Source organism: Podarcis vaucheri (assembly GCF_965113315.1).
Source record: "Podarcis vaucheri genome assembly, chromosome: 8".
Lineage (NCBI taxonomy): Eukaryota > Metazoa > Chordata > Lepidosauria > Squamata > Lacertidae > Podarcis > Podarcis vaucheri.
The window spans coordinates 83,439,855-83,463,617 of NC_138766.1; the positions used below are offsets into that span (position 1 = coordinate 83,439,855).

Consider the following 23,763-nt stretch of genomic DNA (forward strand, 5'->3'; position numbering starts at 1 on the left):
AATCTGGGTAACCGGGTTCGCGTCTCCGCTCCTCCACATGCAGCTGCTGGGTGACCTTGGGCCAGTCACACTTCTTTGAAGTCTCTCAGCCCCACTCACCTCACACAGTGTTTGTTGTGGGGGAGGAAGGGAAAGGAGATTGTTAGCCGCTTTGAGACTCCTGAAGGGGAGTGAAAGGCGGAATATCAAATCCAAACTCCTCTTCTTCTTCTTCTTCTTCTTCTTCTTCTTCTTCTTCTTCTTCTTTGGAGATCTTTAAGCAGAGGCTTGACAACCATATGTCAGGAGTGCTCTGATGGTGTTTCCTGCTTGGCAGGGGGTTGGACTCGATGGCCCTTGTGGTCTCTTCCAACTCTATGATTCTATGATTCTATGACATGGCTCATTCTTTGTTGAATTACAGCTCCTTTTATGCCAAGCCCTTTCCATGTACATAGTGCAGAGACCACCCAGGAAGACTAAGGCTGAAATGTGTTTGTGCTTTGTGAAAGTCCATTGGTTATATAGAGGTACCTCGGGTTACATACACTTCAGGTTACAGACTCCGCTAACCAAGAAATAGTACCTCGGGTTAAGAACTTTGCTTCAGGATGAGAACAAAAATTGTGCAGTGGTGGTGCAGCAGCAGCAGGAGGCCCCATTAGCTAAAGTGGTGCTTCAGGTTAAGAACAGTTTCAGGTTAAGAACAGACCTCCAGAATGGATTAAGTTCTTAACCCGAGGTACCACTGTATCTATTTAGTCTGGTGACTTTTTTGTGTTTTATGATTTACATTTGTTCAGTCTGAAGATTGTTTGTTTGCTTTGGATATAAATAGCTATAGACCATTCATTCATAACTGCCATTAGATTTATTTAAATTATTTTTAATATATTGCATGCATTTATACCAGGGGGCAATCCCGTGACAAGATCCATTGGGATGAGCAGATAAGGATCCATCTGGTCTCTGGCTCAGCCAGCCAGTGGCGTAGCGTGGGGGGTGCAGGGGGGGCCGGCCGCACCGGGCGCAACATCTGGGGGTTAGGGTTAGGGGGCACAAATCCATGGGTTAGGGGGCGCAAATTACTTGCCTTGCCCCGGGTGCTGACAACCCATGCTACACCACTGCAGCCAGCTGATTCCGAGCTCTGCTGTGCTCAGCCAGCATTGAGACCCGCAACCCTGGCTCAGCCAAAGATACATTGACATAACATGCTTATTCCGGGTCAGCTGGGGCTCAGATAGTACAAGTCTTCCAAAAGGGTAATGACAAAGGTGTAGCACAGGGGTCAGCAACCTAAGGCCCATGGGTGGGAAGCAGCTCGCGGAGGTCATTTGACTGACCCACGAGGTACCCCTGAACTGAGCCACGCACTTGTGCTCTGTGCTAAACCGGGGCAGCGCGGCGCAGAGACTCGCTTCCTCGGTGCCGGAAATCACGTCTGTGCACACACAGGGATCTCCGCAGGACTGATCCGGCCCTGGCAAGATAAACCTTGCCGACCCCTGGAGTCGCAGAACCAGAGATTGGAGAATTAGGTTGGATTGCAAGCCTGTTCAGCTTGGTTCCATGACCTGGCAAACTGGCATAGAACACTATTTTAAGACTTGTTTTCCCTCTGCCAGGTTTAGGCAGAGCAGTAACAGCAACCCAGCTGCTGAACAGGGTTTGGATCTGGTGCAATTTTGTGCTGGCTCAAGTTACACCTCATTGCTTTATTCCAGCTTCTAGTGCATAGGATTTCTCCCTTAGTTTGCCGTTGGCTTTTGATCCCAATCTTTTCTTATGCCTTAATTTTGTTGAGGTTTATTTCCATTTTTGTACTGCATGGTTGTTCCTTATGTACCTGTTCAGTCTATGATGGCACTCCTTCAATTATCAGTCTCTCTCTCTCTCTCTCTCTCTGTGTGTGTGTGTGTGTGTGTGTGTTGCAATCTATGCTTCCTAGATTCCACCCTCCAGGCTAAATGAGTTGGCAATAGCAGTTATGGAGAACATGTATTCAGAACGGTTAATTCAGAAGTTTAATATATTCAAACTTTCCTAAGAATGCCTTATTCTAGTCTTCCATCTTTTGAGACAGGAAGAGAGAATTGGACAATGTATTCCGATGTTGTCTTCTTATCTGAGTAATGAAGAAAATTAGCAAGTCAGTAAAGGAAAGACCGTAACGACTCTTTCTATATTAATGTTTTGTAATTGGATAGAGTATTCCTATCCATGTGATCCGTGATGAATCACAATGATTTCTGCTTGGTAGCTATCCTGCCAAAAAAATAATAATGACAGATTGTTCTGATGAAGGTGGCTTCATTCGACACTTACACAGAATGGCAGCATTTAAAGCAAGCTTTTTTTGCCACACACCAGCTATGCACTTAAACTTTGGAGTTCACCAATGCAAGCATTTAAGCAGTAGGAAGGATAAAAAGATGCTTGCATGTTGAGATGGAGGGCTGATCTAGTTCAGAATCGAATAATAATAATAATAATAATAATAATAATTTATACCCTGCCCATCTGGCTGGGTTTCTCCAGCCACTTGGGCAGCTCCCAGCAGATTAAAAACGGAATAAAACATCAAACATTAAAAACTTCCCTAAAAAGGGCTGCCTTCAGATGTCTTCTAAAAGTCAGATAGTTGTTTATTTCTTCGACATCTGATAGGAGGGTGTTCCACAGGGCGGGCGCCACCACCGAGAAGGCCCTCTGCCTGGTTCCCTGTAACCTCACACTTCGCAGAGAGGGAACCGCCAGACTGATAGCAGCTAGACCTATGCCTCTGGAAAGGAAGCCCACATTGCAAGAGCCCTTCCCTGTTATATGCCCCTGGCATGGGGTGTTCAAAGGTATAGTGCCTTTGAACATGGCATTTTCATCCAGCTGTTCTGGCTAATATTGATTGGCTGACCCAGCAATGCAGTGGTTAAATTTAAGAACGCACGAGCTCATTGTGACAGCTCTCCTAGCCACACCCCCAAGGAGAGTCCAAAAACACGAGACAATCCATCGTGATGGACCCACTAAAGATCAGCAGCGAATGGTAAAAAGCCTGATTATTGCCACCACGGTGACTGTGAGCCTATGTGCTATTTCCTGGGAATGAGAAAAGGAAACCAGCTCAGCGGATCTTTAAAAATTCTAAAATCAGGATGCATCACATAACAATCATCTGCTCGGCATGACAAATGAGAACTGGCATCAAGGATTGGTATGGTTAGGGAACAGACAAAGCCCCCACACCAGCAGAGGGGGGCGGACATTGACAGGCACCTATTGCTCTTCTTCCCCATTGTGGCCTGCCTTCTTTTCCACCCATTTTCCCCTCTGGCCAAGGTGTGGTGGTCAGAGGCAGGCAGGTAGGAGATGCTGTTGCTCGATTGCTCCTTGGCTCTCTACCTGATGAGCAAGCAGGTAGGAGAATCATGAGGAAGAAGGTGAGCAGCTTGTGCAGCTTGTAGTAAGGAGGTAGACATACCCAGGGAGAGGACCTCTTGCACAAGGGCTCTCCAGAATCTGGAGCCAGCCCTGAGACAAAGGCTTGCAGGAACAGGAAAGTTTTAACCAGTTAGTGGGAAATTCAGAAGAGCAGTGTTACTTCATGATAGTCACAGCTATGCTCCATATAAGAATATTCAGCATCCTAAAGGTTATACATGGGTGGCGATGTGGGTTAAACCACTGAGCCTTGGGCTTGCTGATCAGAAGGTCGGTGGTTTGAATCCCTGCGACGGGGTGAGCTCCCGTTGCTCGGCCCCTGCTCCTGCCAACCTAGCAGTTTGAAAGCACATCAAAGTGCAAGTAGATAAATAGGTACTGCTCCGGCGGGAAGGTAAACGGCATTTCTGTGTGCTGCTCTGATTCACCAGAAGCGGCTTAGTCATGCTGGCCACATGACCCGGAAGCTGTACGCCGGCTCCCTCAGCCAATAAAGCGAGATGAGCGCCGCAACCCCAGAGTCGGCCATGACTGGACCTAATGGTCAGGGGTCCCTTTACCTTTTAAGATTATACAATAAAAATAAATAGGGATGCACTGCAACAATCATTGCAGATCTCCATGGTTTTGCTTTTCAGATAGATCTACTATTTTCTGTGCACATACTTGGGACATTATTTGGAGTGCTCTATGGGACCGCCTCTCCTGGTATGTCCCACGGAGGACCTTATGGTCTTCAAACAAAAACATCTTGGAGGTCCTGGGCCACAGGGAGGTTAGGCTGGCCTCAACCAGAGCCAGGGCTTTTTTGGCCGTGGCCCCGATCTGGTGGAACGCTCTGTCACAAGAGACTAGGGCCCTGTGGGACTTGACATCTTTCCACAGGGCCTGCAAGACAGAGCTGTTCCACCAGGCCTTTGACCAGGGAACAGTCTGACCCCCTCCTTTGGTAATCCTCATAGAACTCTTGCCCAATTGTTTCCATTAATTTGATTTTGAATTGATCTTAAAATGAATTGATTTTAGAATGTTGTGTTACTTTTATTGTTGTTAGCCATTCTGAGCCTGGCTGGGGAGGGCAGGATATAAATAATTTATTATCATTATCATTATATTACCATCTTTTGGAATGACTTAAGTTGTGCTTTCTGGGATCTTGCACACCGTTCTTTTGAAACTGAAGCGCTCTGTAATTTTAGTGCCCCAAAGTGCTTAGCTTTAGAGAAGACAGAACAACAGGTCCTCTGTGTTCTTCCCATGAACCTCTTCACAATGACCCTAGGAGTCAATCCTTCAAGGCCCATTCCTTTCATTCTGATTGGCTCCAATAAGAAAAAAGGGCTGAGAATTACTTATTTTCAGTGGGACAGAGACCAGCTTAGGATCCAGTGGAACTAGGACAATGCCAGCTGCTCCCCCCTTAGAGTGCATCATTTGGGGCCCTTTGGTTGGCTCCTGCTAATGGCGATCCCACGTGCCTGCTCATTTGGCAACCAGTGGGAGGTCATCTTAGCCACTCATTCCAATACTACCACACTCAGCCTGGCATAAGGTGGTGGTGGGGTTTGAATTAATCTGCCCCCTGTCTGCCCAACCCCATCTCTCTGTGACATAACAGCAGCTCAGCCCATCACTGCCACAGAAGCCACCTCAAAATGGCAGAGTAAATTCACATATAGGACAGAGAACATGGATGTGTGAATCAGCCCATCTGTATATTGTTACTCCATTAAAGTCAGCCCAAGCATTGACATGATGAGTCAACTGAACTTCGTTGCACAGGCAAAACCAACTCATTATCTTAGATTCACGCTAGAGACAGGCTGCCTTCAGATTTTCCTGGGTACCAGTTTGCATTTCGTTTCCTTCCGACTAAACCTAAACTTCCCACTTCCTTTTCTTTCTCTTCTCCTACCTACACCCTCAGAATACAACCAGCTGTTTTGCAAGCCTCCCCACCTGTCAGTTTTGATTGGGCCAAGTGATATCTATTTAATTCTCTCCCCCCCCCGCCACCCGCTTTGCTCCCAAGTCAAGCTCAACAGCTCTTTAATCATTTTGCTGCCCTTCTCTTTCAATTCCCACGTCTTCCCTTGGCTGCAGACTCTAGAAAACCTTCAAGTGGAGTCCCTGGACAGCGGAGAAGGCTGCAGAAAAAAATTAATGCACAAATCCATTCCGATTACTGAGTACAGGCCTTCTTTGGTGCCGGTCTTCTTTGCTATTTCACCAAAGTGTGACAGGAGGAGCCAAGGCAAAGCAGCAGGTCAATTGTGGTCAAGACTATGCTTTATTTATATCCCAGTGTTAAGAAGAATCAATGTAAAATCTGGGATGCATGTGCAACCATTTCCCAGAACGAGACTGAGAAGAAGGACACCTTCTGACGTTATTAGTGACTGACGTTATTAGTGTTTGCAAGACATTCATTAAATCCTCCTTGGACATCAGCGAGAAGGAAAAAGATCGCTATTCTAGTCTCTCGGACAAGGAAGTGAACTCGAATGGCGTGGAGCGTTTATGCCTGTATGGGACTGGGTGGAGAACGGAGAGCAGTCCCCCTCATTCGCACTTAAGCCCAGATCAAGGCACATGTATAGTGGGTGGAAATTCTTGGACCAATTTCAATTATTACCCAGCCACTCAGAGAAATGCCCAGCAGCTGTCCAAGCATGACCAAAGGCAAGAACCCATGAAGAAAACCAGTAGACATATAGGGCTGCCACAACCCTCTGATGTTCCTCACTATAAGGCAAGTAAACTTGAAGAGCGAGTTTCAGAGCCTATAAGCCACACTTCTCCATCTGAAGAGGACGTCCAAATTGATTCAGAAGGTGACTCTGGCCATTCCAGCTACCAGTACAGCCAGGGATCCGACACCGTCCCCAGAGGCTCGGCTGTGTCACAGCAAGAGCATGATTCTCCACACCCTGCTGGCAAGTCAAAATCTTCCAAAGGGGACGAGCCATACCCTAGCATGCCCTCGGTACTGGGTGTGATGGGGAACTGGGCAGATGATGATCTGCCTAGGATGAGGTTCAAATGCCCCTTCTTCACGCATGTGGTAAGAACGGGAGAACGGCCGTATCCGTGTGAAGCATGTGGAAAGAGATTCAGCAGGCTGGATCACCTGAGCAGCCATTTCCGAACAATCCATCAAGCTTGCAAGCCCATCTGCAGAAAATGCAAGCGTCACGTGACTGAGATGACGGGGCAAGTGGTCCAAGAAGGGACGAGGCGCTACAGACTTTGCAATGAGTGCCTCTCCGAAGCTGGCATAGATAGCATCCGCATTGATTTGGACACTGAGCCACCACCTGAGTTCCCACTAGAAGAGGACAAGGATTCTAACTGGAATTACGGTGAAGACAACAGATCCGATGTGGAAATTGTAGAGGACGGGTCTACCAATTTGGTCATCCAGCAAGTGGACGATAGCGATGATGAAGCTGAGGGAAAAGATATAAAACCAAACATTAGGTAGTTATGAATGGACTGGATGTTAAATAAGAGTTCCCCCTTTACGTTGTCATTCCTTTGTTTTGACCATTGACTCCCAACCAGCCTGTGGTTAACATACAATCTATTATATAGGCTTTCTATGACTTGGGCTAAACTTGCATGCATTTATGGACATGCCATTGTGTCTATATTGAATTTAGTTACTCAAGGGTATCAATATTTTGTTCCATAAGCAAGCATCCATCCTGAGATGGTACCATGTATGAACAATTACCTGCTGAAGTGCGACAGTGATAACTTTTGATAGAATAAAATGGATCTCTTCTCAAACCTTTTTCAATGTTGGGGAGCACTTCAAAATAAAGAAGAAGGACACCATTTGAACTCAGGGTGGCATACCTGGTTCTTCTACATTGGCTTCCAGTGCATTTCCGAGCACAATTCAAAGTGTTGGTGTTGACCTTCAAAGCCCTAAACAGCCTCGGTCCAGTATACCTGAAGGAGCATCTCCACCCCCCATCATTCTGCCCGGACGCTGAGGTCCAGCGCCAAGGGCCTTCTGGCGGTTCCCTCATTGCGAGAAGCAAAGCTGCAGGGAACCAGGCAGAGGGCCTTCTCAGTAGTGGTGCCCACCCTGTGGAATGCCCTCCCACCAGATGACAAAGAGATAAACAACTACCTGACATTTAGAAGGCACCTGAAGGCAGCCCTGTTCAAGGAAGTTTTTAATGTGTGACATTTAATGTATTTTTAATCTTTGTTGGAAGCCACCCAGAGTGGCTGGGGAGACCCAGCCAGATGGGCGGGGTACAAATAATAAATTATTATAATAATTGCTGCTCCTCCCACTTTATCCTCACCACAATCCTGTGAGATAGGTTTGGACCAGGCATGGCCAAACTTGACCCTCCAAATGTTTTGGGACTACAACTCCCATCATCCCTAGCTAACAGGACCAGTGGTCAGGGATGGTGGGCATTGTAGTCTCAAAACATCTGGAGGCCCAAGTTTGGCCATGCCTGGTTTAGACAGTGGTATTTTAGGGCAAGGGTGGAGGAGTTGGTGGCACTCCAGATGTTGCTGGCTTCCAACTCCCATCAACCTTGACCATTAAGTCATGCTGGCTAGGGCTGGTAGGAATTGGGAGTCCAGCCACATGTCTTAGCCATCCCTAGGCTAAGAGGCAGTGAATGGCCCGAAGTTGCCTACTGAACTTTTAATGACTAGGGATTTGGGTCTGGACTTCATCAGTCCTTGCCCAACACTCCAAGGAATGGGAACATGCCTCATTCCAGATGTTGCTGAACCTCAACTCCTCCAAGATCATTGGCCATGTTGTGTCAGGGAGCAGACAAGGAGAGCAGGTCATTCACAAATCAGAGAAAGAGAGTAAAACACTTAGCTAACTTACAGCTAGTTTCTTTATTGAGGAAAGCAGAACAGAGAATACCAGAGACTTCGAAAAGTTGCTCTTGTCTCAGTGAACCATGGAAAGAAAAGAAGGGAAGTCATTAATATCTTAAGGATTTAAAAATGAATACTTTAAATTGTAAAACTGTGTGTGTGTGTGTGTGTGTGTGTGTGTGTGTGTGTGTGTGTGTGTATATATATATATATATATATATATATATATATATATATATATATTGTGTGTGTGTGTGTGTGTAACCCTAAGAGTCATGGAAGACAGATACAAATGTTAAAAACAAAAAACCCTGTAACCACTCTTATTTACTCATGTAAAAGGCTCATATAAAAAGCCTTTTACATGGGGAAGGAGATGGATTCTTGCCCATTCTTCCATGAAAAGGTATGGGATAGAGCAGACCTGCAACAGTAGCAATCTTTCAAGATGATGTTGTTGTTGATGATGATGATGATTAATTTTCTTATTTACACCCCGTCCCTCCTGCTGGGTAGCCCCAGCCACACTGGGCAGCTTCTAACGCACATAAAAACATAATAAAAGATCATTAACTCAAGAACAAAAACATATGCGTGCACACACACACAATGAAAACAATATTCTGTTTAATTGATTGACATTGATTCAAGCCACGGCAGGGGTATTTCTCAACCTTTATAGTGCATTCCTATGCATGTCTTCACTGAGCAAGCCCATCTGAGTTCAGCAAAACTTCTGCCCAGCTAAGTGATAGGATTGCAGCAGTGATAATCACTCTTCAGCCTAATGGTGTAAAAGTGCAGATGAATGAGTGCTTTGAGGACGTGGCGGATTAATTAATCTGATCGTCCCCATCTCTAACACCACAGAGAGATTTCTGGCAATCAAATTTCCGACCTGCCTTTTCAGAGGCTTCCTCCTCATATATTTCAATTTGGTAAGTCCTTAATATGATCCCTTGGGGCCAATTATGTCAGATAAACACAAACTATTATGGCCATTTTATTACAGATTAATTGGCTGTGCCTTGGAAACAGACAGAGATCTTTCGTTCCCAGAGGCTTGCTTTCTCCTCCTTCAGGTTCCAGCTGCAGACCTCAGTGTCATTGTCTGCACATTTAGTTCATGACAAAGTATGCTGTTACATCTTTTCTATCAAAACAATAAAGATAGCTGTGTTGGCCCATTAAGAAATTTCCAAACCAAATAATTGGGCAATACTCTTGCTATTCATTTAGGTTTCTTACTCTCCATTCACTATGAGGTCCCAGTTGATAGGATGGGTCCTAAAAAAGAAAGTCCAACAACTTTTGTGTCCGGATTTACAATTTTTGAAATATGTCAACCCTATGCAAAACTCAGTCTTTTGTTTTCTTTATCTTTTTAGGTAAGTTCATGAAGATACCAACAAAGGGAAAGTTTGGTGTTGTTCACAATACTGAGAGATGCTAGTGAAGTTGTAAAGTAAAGGTAAAGGTACCCCTGTCCGTTAGGTCCAGTCACGGACGACTCTGGGGTTGCGTGCTTATTTTGCTTTATTGACCGAGGGAGCTGGCGTTTGTCCGCAGACAGCTTCTGGGTCATGTGGCCAGCATGACTAAGCCGCTTCTGGCGAACCAGAGCAGTGCATGGAAACGCTGTTTACCTTTGCACCGGAGCGGTACCTATTTATCTACTTGTACTTGACGTGCTCTCAAACTGCTAGGTTGGCAGGAGCTGGGACCGAAAAATGGGAGCTCACCTCATTGTGGGGATTCGAACCGCCGACCTTCTGATCGGCAAGCCCTAGGCTCTGTGGTTTAGACCACAGCGCCATCCGTGTCCCTCAGTGAAGTTTGAGATTGATGTTAATGAAGTTGTAGACAAGGTGCTGGCATTTTGCACCTGTTTTGCCCTGGCAGTCCAAGTAAGGCTGCTGTTCGCTCCTGATGGAGCCCTTTTACTGGGGCTTGCAGGCAGCAAACTCCCAAGGTAGTTTCCGGGCTTCTTCAGTCTTGTTACATATATTGATATTAAATTTCATAAAGAATACTATTCCTTGGCTTGAGCTTAAGAGACTGGTTTGTTCTGATTCAGCGGCAAACAGCGGGTTTTCCCAGGGAAAGTGGCATGGAATAAAACAAAAAAACCTGCTCAGACACAGAAGACCTGGAAAGTGCAGAGCTGTTCCTGGAAAGCAAGGCACGTAAAGGAAGCATAGATGATCCCTAAAGTGTTAAGGGCTTTAAAAACTAAGCAAGCACCTTAGTTTCTAACATTTACTTAACTCTTTTCCCTTCCCCAGGCTGGATCTGCACACCCAACTTCTGTTTGTTTCCCTTTAGAAGTTCCTGGCGTGATGTTTTGCCTTCAGGCTACTTCCCTATTATTGCAGCTGCTGTGTTTTCCACAAAACTTTCCCCAGTCACTCTTTGTGTTTTCTTTGCTACCTTCTTCCGCTTCTGGTAGGGCACACTCAGGTGGTTCCCTCACTGCCACCCGGCTCCTTCCCAACAACAGATCTAAACAGATCTCCCAAACCATCTATGGTCAGAATCTGGTTCTGGATGGGTGGTGCCCCATGGAATATAGGGCAACGAGAGGAGGTTTGAAAGTGGAGAGTCAAAGTCCAAGACAGTGCTGAGCTGCAGGGCTCACTAGACAGCCCTGGGCAAACAGTTGTTTCTTGGCTGAACCTAGACTTGCACAAGATCCGATGCACCCAAGCCCAAGGCAGTCCATCAAGGACTTCATAAATCTCTGCTGTGTGTCTCCCTGGCTGGAGCTGTCAAGTTTATGGGAAACCACAGAGCAGAAATAAATAAGGGGTTTATTTTAACACACTCTGAGCTCCTTGACGCAAGCAATGGAAAGTAAGGCAAATAAATCAATAACGCAAAGCATCAGGAACATCCTTGTGTGTCTCTTTTCATCTTATTCCTTCCCAAGGTTCAATTTCTTCCATTTCCCTACAATCATCCTAGAGCTTCACGTCACCCATCCAGAGGTGGCTTGAGGGTGACCTGACTGGTGTGGTCACAATGGACGCCATGCTGCAGGGGGCGCCAAAACCACGCTGTAGTTTTGGCTTGGGCTTGCTGATTAGAAGGTCAGCGGTTCAAATCCCTGTGACAGGGTGAGCTCCCATTGTTCGGTCCCAGCTCCTTCCAACCTAGCAGTTGGAAAGCACGTCAAAGTGCAAGTAGATAAATAGGTACCGCTCCAGCGGGAAGGTAAACGGCATTTTTGTGTGCTACTTTGGTTTGCCAGAAGCAGTTTAGTCATGCTGGCCACATGACCCGGAAGCTGTACGCCAGCTCCCTTGACTAGTAAAGCAAAATGAGCGCTGCAACCCCAGAGTCGTCTGTGACTGGGGTCCCCTTACCATTACTGCCACCTATACATCATCTATCATCTATCTATCTATCTATCTATCTATCTATCTAGCTAGCTAGCTAGCTAGCTATCATCTATCTATATCTATCTATATCTATCTATCTATCTATCATCTATCTATCTATCTATCTATCTATCATCTATCTATCTATCTATCTATCATCTATCTATCTATCTATCTATCATCTATCTATCTATCATCATCTATCATCTATCTATCTATCTTTTAAAGTATAACAGGCAGGGAATTTCATATCAACTGATAGGCTTTTAATATGGATTTTGATTCTTTGGATCTTTTTAAGCACCCAGAGTATATAGGGCTTCCAAGAAATCATTGGAACATGTACCTTGAAGCAAGAAGAATCTTTAAGGTCCAGTAAGCTGTGGGTTGCGGGATGCGGGTGGCGCTGTGGGTTAAAGCCTCAGTGCCTAGGGCTTGCCGATCGAAAGGTCGGCAGTTCGAATCCCCGCGGCGGGGTGCGCTCCCGTCGTTCGGTCCCAGCGCCTGCCAACCTAGCAGTTCGAAAGCACCCCCGGGTGCAAGTAGATAAATAGGTACCGCTTACCAGCGGGAAGGTAAACGGCGTTCCGTGTGCTGCGCTGGCTCGCCAGATGCAGCTTTGTCACGCTGGCCACGTGACCCGGAAGTGTCTCCGGACAGCGCTGGCCCCCGGCCAATAGATGTGAGATGGGCGCACAAACCCCAGAGTCTGTCAAGACTAGCCCGTTCGGGCAGGGGTACCTTTACCTTTACCTTTAAGCTGTGGGTTAAACCACAGAGCCTGGGACTTGCTGATCAGAAGGTCGGTGGTTTGAATCCCAGCAATGGGGTGAGCTCCCATTGCTCGGTCCCAGCTCCTGCCAACCTAGCAGTTTGAAAGCACGTCAAAGTGCAAGCAGATAAATAGCTCCGGCGGGAAGGTAAACGGAGTTTCTGTGCGCTGCTCTGGTTCACCAGAAGCAGCTTAGTCATGCTGGCCACATGACCCGGAAGCTGTCTGTGGACAAACGCCGGCTCCCTCGGCCTATAGAGCGAGATGAGCACCGCAACCCCAGAGTCGGTCACGACTGGACCTAATGGTCAGGGGTCCCTTTACCTTTATCTTAAGCCATACAGTACATTGTTTCACAAAAGATGCTTATAAAGACATACAAGGAAGAAAGTGAATAAGAGCATATTTTTTAGCACTTGGTTGTGTTATGTCTGTACAGTGGTATCTCGGGTTACAGATGCTTCAGGTTACAGACGCTTCAGGTTACAGACCCCGCTAACCCAGAAATAGTACCTCAAGTTAAGAACTTTACCTTAGGATGAGAACAGAAATCGCGCACTGGCGGCGCAGTGGCAGTGGGAGGCCCCGTTAGCTAAAGTGGTACCTCAGGTTAAGAACAGTTTCAGGTTAAGAATGGACCTCCAGAATGGACCTACAGGTACCACTGTATTACTAGAAGAATGCCATTTAATCCAGCCTTGCAGCCAGTGATTTCTAAAACACCTAGTGTTTTCCAAAGCAATAGATATCTTGAGCAGGAAGAATATATATTTAAATGTGGCAGTACATCTCGCCAGCTTTGTCTTTTTTTTAATAGGAAGAAATGAATTGATGGTGGTTTACTTCTGCTGTTAATTTGCCTCTACAGAATCAAATCAGTTCATGCTAATGCGGTGAAAAAAACACCAGCAAAATTGAAACATAGAAATCCCCACGGTCTGCATTTATTCAAATGCATTGCAGTGTCAAGACTTCCATGTAAAGCAGACATGGGGGGCATCAGGTTTGGGAAGGGGGTGGTGTGGGGTGAGGTGGGTATCTTGCAGGTGCAGCAGATTGGCAGTCCCACGGGTTCAACTGCACAACCCCAACCTGGATGGAGCCTCATACAGGTAAGTAACAGAGACGTCAGATTTTCCGCTCTAAACCACCATACCTGCTGCTGCTGAACTGGACTGTACCACCTCAGAATGCAGGTGGGAAGAATCACATTTTTGCATACATAAAGAAGAAAGTCTCAGGAAAGGACAAAACTAACAAAGAAACAACACACTGTGCTAGGACTGCTCCCCTACCACACGGGTAAGTTATTGTTTAACAGCTGCGAGCATTGGAGACTTCTCCCCAACCTGCAGTATGGAGTGGTACAGTCCATAAAACCCCCCTCAGGATTCAGGCCACATTCACAGCCTACATTTAAAGTGCCATGGTACCACTTTAAACAGCCATGGTTTCCCATAAAGAATTCTGGGAGCTGTAGATTGTTAAGGGTGCTGAGAGTTATTAGGAGACCCCTGTTTCCCTCACAGGGGGGTTTAGCAACCCATCCCTCATCACAGTCTGTGTCCCATTGAAATCAGTGGGGTTTTAGTGAGCAACTGGCTGCTTTTAAAGGTTGCCTTGAGGAAGCATCTATTTTTGTTGTTGTTGTTTAGTTGTTTAGTCGTGTCCGACTCTTCACGACCCCATGGACCAGAGCACACCAGGCACTCCTGTCTTCCACTGCCTCCCGCAGTTTGGTCAAACTCATGATGGTAGCTTCAAGAGCACTGTCCAACCATCTCGTCCTCTGTCGTCCCCTTCTCCTTGTGCCCTCAATCCTTCCCAACATCAGGGTCTTTTCCAGGGAGTCTTCTCTTCTCCTGAGGTGGCCAAAGTATTGGAGCCTCAGCTTCACGATCTGTCCTTCCAGTGAGCACTCGGGGCTGATTTCCTTAAGAATGGATAGGTTGGATCTTCTTGCAGTCCATGTGACTCTCAAGAGTCTCCTCCAGAACCATAGTTCAAAAGCATCCATTCTTCGGCAATCAGCCTTCTTTATTGTCCAGCTCTCACTTCCATACACCACTACTGGGAAATTTAACTATACAGACCTTTGTTGGCAAGGTGATGTCTCTGCTTTTTAAGATGCTGTCTAGGTTTGTCATTGCTTTTCTCCCAAGAAGCAGGCATCTTTTAATTTCGTGGCTGCTGTCACCATCTGGAGTGATCATGGAGCCCAGGAAAGTAAAATCTCTCACTGCCTCCATTTCTTCCCCTTCTATTTGCCAGGAGGTGATGGGACCAGTGGCCATTATCTTCATTTTTTTATGTTGAGCTTCAAACCGTATTTTGCGCGTTCCTCTTTCACCCTCCTTAAAAGGTTCTTTAATTCCTCCTCACTTTCTGCCATCAATGTTGTGTCATCTGCATATCTGAGGTTGTTATTTCTTCTGGCAATCTTAATTCCATCTTGGGATTCATCCAGCCCAGCCTTTCTCATGATGAATTCTGCATATAAGTTAAATAAGCAGGGAGACAATATACAGCCTTGTCTTACTCCTTTCCCAATTTTGAACCAATCACTTGTTCCATATCCAGTTCTACCTGTAACTTAGTGCCATGGTACCACTTTAAACAGCCATGGTTTCCCACAAAGAATTCTGGGAGCTGTAGTTTGTTAGGCTTCTGAGAGTTATTAGGAGACCCCTGTTTCCCTCACAGGGGGGTTTAGCAACCAATCCCTCATCACAGTGTGTGTCCCACTGAAATCAGTGGGGTTTTAGTGAGCAACTGGCTCCTTTTAAAGGATGCCTTGAGGAAGCATCTATTAGGATGAAGGCTAATGCCATTCCTTGAGCCTGGCAGCTCCAGATTTTCATGAACCATGCCTGTTTCTATGTGTCTGGCACCATCTTTCAGACTCGCTAACGGCAGGAGTTTAGAGACTGGCTTATATCCTATACTGCCAGCTTTTCCGGGAGTTATGTGACCACCACACTGTGCAGTGTGATCAGGGCCATGTGCCTTCCTGGACCCCCTGGGCTTTGCCAATCAAGTAAATGAAATTTGCACACCAGGCTTGAACTTACTCTCCTTATTGAAGAGGGGAAGAGATTTTTCTGCCAGCAACCGCAGCTGTAATCTGCCGCCTCTCTCAAAGATTACAGCTCAAACATCAAATGAAATCTTTATCAGCAATAAGGGAGGAATAAGCCGGTGTGTTTGTGTGTGCGGTCTGGGCAGCTGCTCAAAGGCTGATATCTTTGCCCAGGAATGCTTGGTAAAGGAGCTTGGAAGCAGCTCAAAATGTTTGGGGCTGTGCCCTGGGCATCTTGAATGCCTGACCACACTTTATGGTGGAACACAATGTCCCTAACGCCAACACCGCAAAGTTTGTTCCTCAAACGGTCTTATCATTTCCATGGGTGGCTAATGATTGTTATTATATACTTGTCCAGCTGCAGCTGCCTTGGCTAAAAATGGAAGATTCTCTGTGTGCGTTGGTGTGCGTGTTGGTGCGTGAGCAGGAATGTGTGTGAGTGCTGCAGTTTGACTGCTTGCTCTGAGAAACAAGATCCACATAGCTGAGCCTGGAGCATTAGAATAATAGCATGAATTCAGCAAATGATGAAGCTGGCAGAACCTGATTATTTACCTTTATTGGTTTGGAGCTATGGTCATACCCCTGACTTCTCTATGCAGTCCAGAAATATTTGCTCTGTGCCCTGGTATCATTTGACAGATACATGTACTGTACATCATCTGTACTTCAAGGCTGGGGAATCTGCAGCCCTCTTGATGTTGATGGAATCTAGCTCCTGGACAGCATGGCCAATAGTCAGGGGTGATGGGATTTGTAGTCTAGCAACATCTGCCACAGCCAGCATGGTCAATAGTCAGGGATGATGGGGTTTGCAGTCCAGCAAGTTCTGGAGGGACACAGGTTCTTTGCTGTAGCTGATTGCTGGCAGCCATCATTATTTCAGAATTAGTTCATAATTATTTCTGCAGTTAATGATCTTCTGCAGAATGCATTCTGGCTCTGAAAGGCACAGAGAAGGGAAAAATTCACGTACAGGACTCAAAAAGACAACATAGGAGAAATCTCTGTCTTCTGAGATTTCACCAGGCCTGGTCTGTTTTTTTGTAACAGTGAAAGCTCTAACACTGGTTGACTATCCCAGGAGACAATGGTGGACTGCATGTTTTTGGGTGAAGTCAGACTGTTGGAAGGCTACGGTTCCTGCTGTGGCTGTAGAGACCGACATGGGAGAAACATGTTTTGTTGCAGCTGGAGAAGATGAAGGAGTCTGATTGTGATGCTGCAGATGCATCAAGGCGTTTCTTCTCTCTGCTCTTCCCCAAGCAGTCATTCCTCCTCTGGTCACTGCTATGGATGCATGACCTGACAGCCCATCTCCAGGCACTGTGGTCATCTGCAAGGAATTCCCATTTGGTGGGGGTGATGTTGCCAACCTTTGTGTCATTTTAACAGACATCTTTGTAATGCAGAGTTGGTCTGCCAATGGACCTGGTACCTGAAGCCAGCTCCCTGTAGACCATGGGGATCCTGCCATCTTCCATTTTGTGGTCATGACTAGGAATGTGGGCTTGGGAGAGCACATCTTTGTTTGAGACTCTGTCCAAAATCTTCCTGACACGGCACATGTACAAGGCATTGAAGCATTGCTCCCCCCCTTTCTAAAAAGAATTTGAACTTCAGAAGTGGAACTGCAATGGGAATGTGCTACCTCCGGTGCAGTCTGTTGTGGAAATGTAGAGAACTGAACTTAAATTTGGATAAATGAGAAACAGAGAAAACTCACAATTGACAGATTTGCTCATCTGTGATCATGACTAGTAGGGAGCTATTGATAGACTTAACTTACATGAATTTGTCTAATCCTCTCTCAACAGCTCTAACCTTCTGATGCACTTTGCAGAACCCTTATCCACTCCAACGGGGAAAATGTATTTGACGCTTTCTCATGCCGTTCGTTCTGTGAGATTTTTCATTCTTCGTTTTGTACACAAAGTTTTGGCTTGGGGACTATTTGTGTGTTCTTCACCTTCCTTTTCAGAAAGCCAAGAATAACACGACCCGTTTGTAGAAAGCAAAGGCCAGCCGTAAGAACTGGGGTGAACCTTTACACAACTCTAATTGCAAAATTCACACAGACATCCCCAAAGAACATTACAGTTTTGACAAACAGGGAAGTGATCTTGCGTAGCTATGAACTACCTTAGGAGTCATCAAACTACCCCTGACTGTTAGACCTTGCAGAGCTTTGGCTGACTTCTGAAAGGGGACAATGTCTCTGATGGTTGACACAATCACTCCTAGATGTTTTCTCCCATTGATAAGAGCTCAGTCAACTCCCCATTCTATTAGGATGCCTTAGGGCAGGCATGGGGAATTTATTTATTTTTACTACAGCTCCTATCACCCTTGATCATTTGCCATGCTGGCTGGAGCTGATGGGAATTGGAGTCTGACAACTTAAAGAGGAACACAGGTCTCCTAACCATGCTTTAGGAAAGATGGCAACAGGTCTAGAGGACCAGTGGCAAAATACAGAACTCTGTACAAAATTAACAATGGAGGATCCCTAACACATGGTTTCCCTTCAGAAAGCAGACAATTCTTTCAGAACTCTAAAATCTGAGGGTGGAAGAATCCAGATCAAGAGAATTCCAGGAGGGCTGCACCGTTTGTGAACTTTGGAGCTTGATACAGCTCACTGTTTCTGTACGGTGGAACAATGGAGCATCCATAAATATACTGGGTTTGCTGCTTTGTCTAGAACAGAATATGGGTTTATCAAGAAAAGGCCCATTCATATGAGCTGCATGAGGCTGATTTCCTTATGATTAGTCCCATGTTAATTCTGATTTTCTTTCAAAGGGCTCAAGACAACGTAATGCAGTGGAGGTGGGACATAGGGAGCACAGATTAAACACATTTTTTAGAACAGGAATGCAAACTTTGTACTTAGGACTCTCCAGGTTCTCCACCCTGCTGCAAAAAATATATGGTTGACATCCAACTAAACTGTTCCCCTAGAGCACCCTTTCTCAAACTGTGGGTCCCCAGATGTTGTTGAATGACAACTCCCATCACCCCTAGCTAGCAAGGCCAGAGCTCAGGGATGATGGGAGTTGTAGTCCAACAACATCAGGGGAGCCACAGGTTGAGAACCGCTGCCCTGGTGCAAAGAGTTTTACTTGCACAATTGTACTTCCCCATCCTCCATCCTCCCTTTGGGCTTCCCTAGATCTGCTCTGGAGGGTTGACAGAAATCCATAACAGATTTAGGTGTTGTTGGGGGTGGGGTTGCACGGGGAGAGGAGAGGGCAGGGGACCTGCATAGCCTAAATACCTCTCACTAGTGCAACTGTGTAGCTGGATGCCACCCAGGCCATCAGTGGCTACTAGTGATGAAGACGATGATGATGTTCTGTCTCCATGAATGGATGCTGCATGCTTTAGAATACCAGCTGCTGGAAACTGGCGGATGTTAGAGCGCTGTTTTGCTTGGATCCTGCTTGCGAGCATCCCATAGGCATCTGGTTGGCAGTGGTGTCGCAACGGGGGGGGGGGGCGATGAGCCCTGGGTGCCATGTCTGGGGGGGTGACAAGAAGGCACCCAGCAGGTGCTCGCAGCCATTGCGCCACTGCAGCCGCACATGGAGGATCCTTCATTTGTGGCTGCAGTCGCGAGCAGAGGATTCCAGGGCCGGCAGCAAACCACTATGTACAGTGCATGTGTGCCGCCGCACGCATGTGCTGTACATAGCGGTTTGCCCCTGGCGCCGCTTGAGCGCCATACGGACGGCGGTGGGATCCTTCCGTCGCCACTACAGCCTCAAGCAGAGGATCCCGGCACCATCTGTACGGTGCTGGATCAGTGCCAGTGGCAAACCACTATGTACAGCCCATGTGTGGCGTCGCTACGTACGGTGCATGCACTGTAGATAGCGACGCTGCACATGCACCGTACATAGTGGTTTGCTGCCCCGGGTGTCATGACGCCTTTGTTCGCCCCTGCTGGTTGGCTACTGTGAGAAGTGAATGCTGGATCAGGTGGGATATTGGCCTGATCCAGCGCGTTCTGATGTTCTTACATTTTGTTGGTCCTAGTAGAGACTGTATAACTTGTCTGAGGTTGGGATGCTCTCCCCCTGAATGTTCAAGTATGCATTTTGGATCTTCCACTGGTCTCAGCATTGCCCCCTGGATGTCTAAAAGATGTTGTAGGAATCGAGAGCTATTATCAGCTTGGGCTGGTTTGCCAAGTGTCATCTCACTGGGAGTAAGAGAATCTGGTGCTCAGCTGCTCATAAGTCACGTAATTTTCAGCGCTCGCTATGTCAGACTGTTTTATAAAACCACAGCTTGCATAACATGCAGCAGCCAGAATGTTGGTGGGTGGGTGGCAATCCGATCCCATCGCAGTGATCATATACCAGCTGCAGTGGTTACCTGTTCTTTTCCAGGCTCAGTTGAAAGTGCTGGTGCTTGCAACCTTTAAAACCCTCGCGATGCACTGTGTTCTAGAACGTGACTGGATTCGAGGAGGCAAAAACTTGGAGGACGTCCCATTAAGGTAATATAATAATAATAATAATAATAATAAATTTTATTTATATCCCGCCCTCCCCAGCCGAAGCCGGGCTCAGGGCGGCTAACAACAATAAAAATAGTTCAACATTCTAAAACATTCATTATAACATTAATTAAATCAAATTAAAATCAAATTAATGGCAACCATCAAGCAAATTTTTGTGCAGATTGCCAGAGGAGGGGGTCAGGCTGCGCCCTGACAAAAGGCCTGGTGGAACAGCTCTGTCTTGCAGGCCCTGCGGAAGGATGCCAGGTCCTGCAGGGCTCTAGTCTCTTGTGACAGAGCGTTCCACCAGATTGGAGCCGCGGCCGAGAAGGCCCTGGCTCTAGTTGAGGCCAGCCTAACCTCTCTGAGGCCTGGGATCTTTAGGGTGTTTTTATTTGCAGACCGTAAATTTCTCTGTGGGACATACCAGGAGAGGCGGTCCCGTAGGTACGAGGGTCCTAGGCCGTATAGGGCTTTAAAGGTTAAAACCAGCACCTTAAACCTGATCCTGTACTCCACCGGGAGCCAGTGCAGCTGGTACAGCACCGGATGGATATGATCTCGCAGCGAAGACCCCGTAAGGAGTCTCGCTGCGGCATTCTGCACCCGCTGGAGTTTCTGGGTCAGTCTCAAGGGCAGCCCCACGTAGAGCGAGTTACAATAATCCAGTCTGGAGGTGACCGTCGCATGGATCACAGTGGCTAGGTCAGGGCGAGAGAGATAAGGAGCCAACTGCTTAGCCTGGCGGAGATGAAAAAATGCCGCCTTTGTTATAGCTGTAATCTGCGCCTCCATAGAGAGGGAGGTATCGAAGATTACACCCAAGCTCTTCACGGATGATGCTGGCACTAATTGCACCCCCGCAAGAGACGGGAGTTGCCCCCTCAATCCCATATCGCTCCGTCCCAGCCAGAGGACCTCTGTCTTCGAAGGATTTAACTTCAACCGGCTCCCACGTAACCATCCAGCCACAGCTTCCAGACATCTGGTCAGTGGAGGGCAAATCTCCCTGAAGGTGGAATGCTGAGAAGGAAAAGATTTCTCAGTTAAAGCAGTTACTCAGTCTGGGATCAAGAGAGTGGATAGAGGGTAATTAGGAGCAGATCTAGAATTTGAAATATCCTGCCTTGGAATTTTCTGTGCAAAAACTAAGTGCAAACACACACACACACACACACACACACACACACACACACACACACACATTTCATACCATAAATAATATGGCTCGCATTGTTTCTTGCTTGCTTCCATCCCCTATGAAGAAAATCTGTTAAAATCATTCATCATCATCTATCTTGGGTGGAATTCGTATTTTAAGGGTTCCCACCATCACTCCGTCGTCAGTTCCCCAACCGAGTAATGTGCACAAAATGCATATATTAGGGTAAAGTGTGCATAAGAATGCAGATATTACTGATGCAGGCAAAAAGGCATTATATCGGGGGAAATTGCTTTGCAGAACGTCATACCAAAAATGTGTATATTGGGAGAAATCCATGCTACAATGCTGATGCATTTTCATGAGGGCTTTAAAGATGATGATGATGATCACAAATTGATGTGGAAATGTGGAGAACTGAACTTTGGAGTGGAAAAATGAGAAACTAGGAGGAACTGAAATGGAGAGATTCACTCATCCTTAGATGCCACCCAACGATATTTATACTGATTGGGGATTTGAGTCCAGTTTTCCTGCCCATGACCCACTTGACACTACAGTGGTACCTCGGGTTAAGTACTTAATTCATTCCGGAGGTCCGTTCTTAACCTGAAACTGTTCTTAACCTGAAGCACCACTTTAGCTAATGGGGCCTCCCGCTGCCGCCGCGCAGTCGGAGCACAATTTCTGTCCTCATCCTGAAGCAAAGTTCTTAACCTGAAGCGCTATTTCTGGGTTAGCGGAGTCTGTAACCTGAAGCGTATGTAACCTGAAGCGTATGTAACCTGAGGTACCACTGTACACTGCCTTGCTGAGTTGTAGCAAGTTGTGCAAACCTGCTGTGGATCTTAGTCTCTGGTTCCAGCTCCAGTGCAGGATTATCACGAGACTTCCTTTAGTCTGGAATCTGGAAACTACTGGTGATCGTTTTGCCCTAGCGGCCTCTCATCTGTTGAGCACTAATCCTCCAAATATCTAATTGTTGCCCTTGAATAGTGAACAGAGTCTGACCTCAATCTGTCACCCTCAGATTATTAACATGACCGGTGCATGTTGATTGGCAAATGTCAACAAGACAGTGCGGGGGGAAGTGTCATTTCCTGCACTTTGCATTTGAAGTGACATTAATAATTCCAATGCACACTGAATGAACTAATTCAGTTTTTGATTCCTCTGAGCACCTACTAGGGAATAATAGATTTATTTGTGATGCTTGTGTTTGCTGATTTAAACCTAGCTTCCGGCTGCTGGATCAGAAAAGAAAGGGCTTATGCAACACCAAGACAAATAAACACAGGATTAATCTGTACTTAGCGACTTGGCTACTTTAGAGACTATTCATTCATAGTCAAACTTGAATGTCAGAGATATCCTGTTGTGTGTCTACACACACAAAGCCTCTTGAAATCAGGATTCTTGGATTCCTGTAGGTCAGGGGTCTGCAACCTTTAAGACAAAAAGAGCCACTTGGACTCGTTTCCGAAGGAAAAAAAAACTAGGAGCCGCAAAACCATTGCGACATTTAAAACAAATATATCTCTGGAGGCGCGATCTGACAGCAGGCGGGAAGGTGACGTCGGGACGGTGCGTGACTAACGCACGCACCGCCCCCATGCGACGTCACAGCCAGTACAGTGCCTGCCACAGTGGGGAGTCTCGGGGCGCACAATGCGCCTCCTCCCCTCACTAGTATCCGCCCCGGAGCCGTGGCAAAGGTGTAAAAGAGCCACATGCGGCTCCGGAGCCGCGGGTTGCAGACCCCTGCTGTAGGTGGGATGAGCAGGGATGTTGCTTAGCAAACAGGCTGAGCGGTGTGATCTTCAATGACCTAGCTGCATGTCCTCTGATTGCAGTTCCAAGAGAGTTTTTCTCTGTATTTTTGGTTGTATATCTCCCTGCTATGTACAAGCCCCATAGCTGTCAACCGTCCCTTATTTGGCGGGAAAGTCCCTTATCCCAGTGCTGTGTCCCGCTGCTGTCCCTTATTGATGATGTCCCTTAAATTTCCCAGGTTTCAAAGGAAGCAGCTCCTCTCCCTCCCTCTCTGCCGGCCAGGGAGGAGTGAGGCTCCAACTGTGTTGCTTGGCTGGGTTGCTCACCCAATAAGGAGTCTAAAAACGACTGGGGGGTGGAGCTTGCATGCTTTGTGCCGATCAAATCGGCCACGTTGCCTGGGGACTCGCCTTTGCTCAGCGCTTCCCAGCGGAGAGGTGACGGTGGTTTTCCTTGCTGCATCCCCTTTACCGGGTTGCTGCGCTGTGGGAACCGCCACTTGAGGCTTTGTTTGTCTGCTGGCTGGGCTTTCTGCCTTTGGCTTGGAGGGGCTCAGAAGTTGAACATACCTATGCTCTGAAAATCCCCCTTTTTTTGGCTGCTGATCCCTTATTTTCAAATCTGTAAGTTGACAGCTATGACAAGCCCTGAATTGAGAGACAGAACCTCTCTGCTTCTTTCTCCTTAGATCATACACTGCTTTGGTTTAGTTTGTTCAGTAAAGACTTATCAGGACTTTTCTCTGTAGACTCCACCTGTGTTATTTAAGTGATGTTTCTTAACATACCGTGGTGCTAA

General features: G+C 46.7%; 1 pseudogene across 1 annotated transcript; it reads left to right on the forward strand.

The window, feature by feature from the left end:
- Positions 1-3,348: 3,348 nt before the first annotated feature.
- On the forward strand, positions 3,349-7,216 carry LOC309539760 (zinc finger and BTB domain-containing protein 8A pseudogene; annotated as a pseudogene). The gene is made up of 3 exons: positions 3,349-3,396; positions 5,524-5,686; positions 5,817-7,216. The product of its transcript is annotated as a zinc finger and BTB domain-containing protein 8A pseudogene (transcript).
- Positions 7,217-23,763: the final 16,547 nt, after the last annotated feature.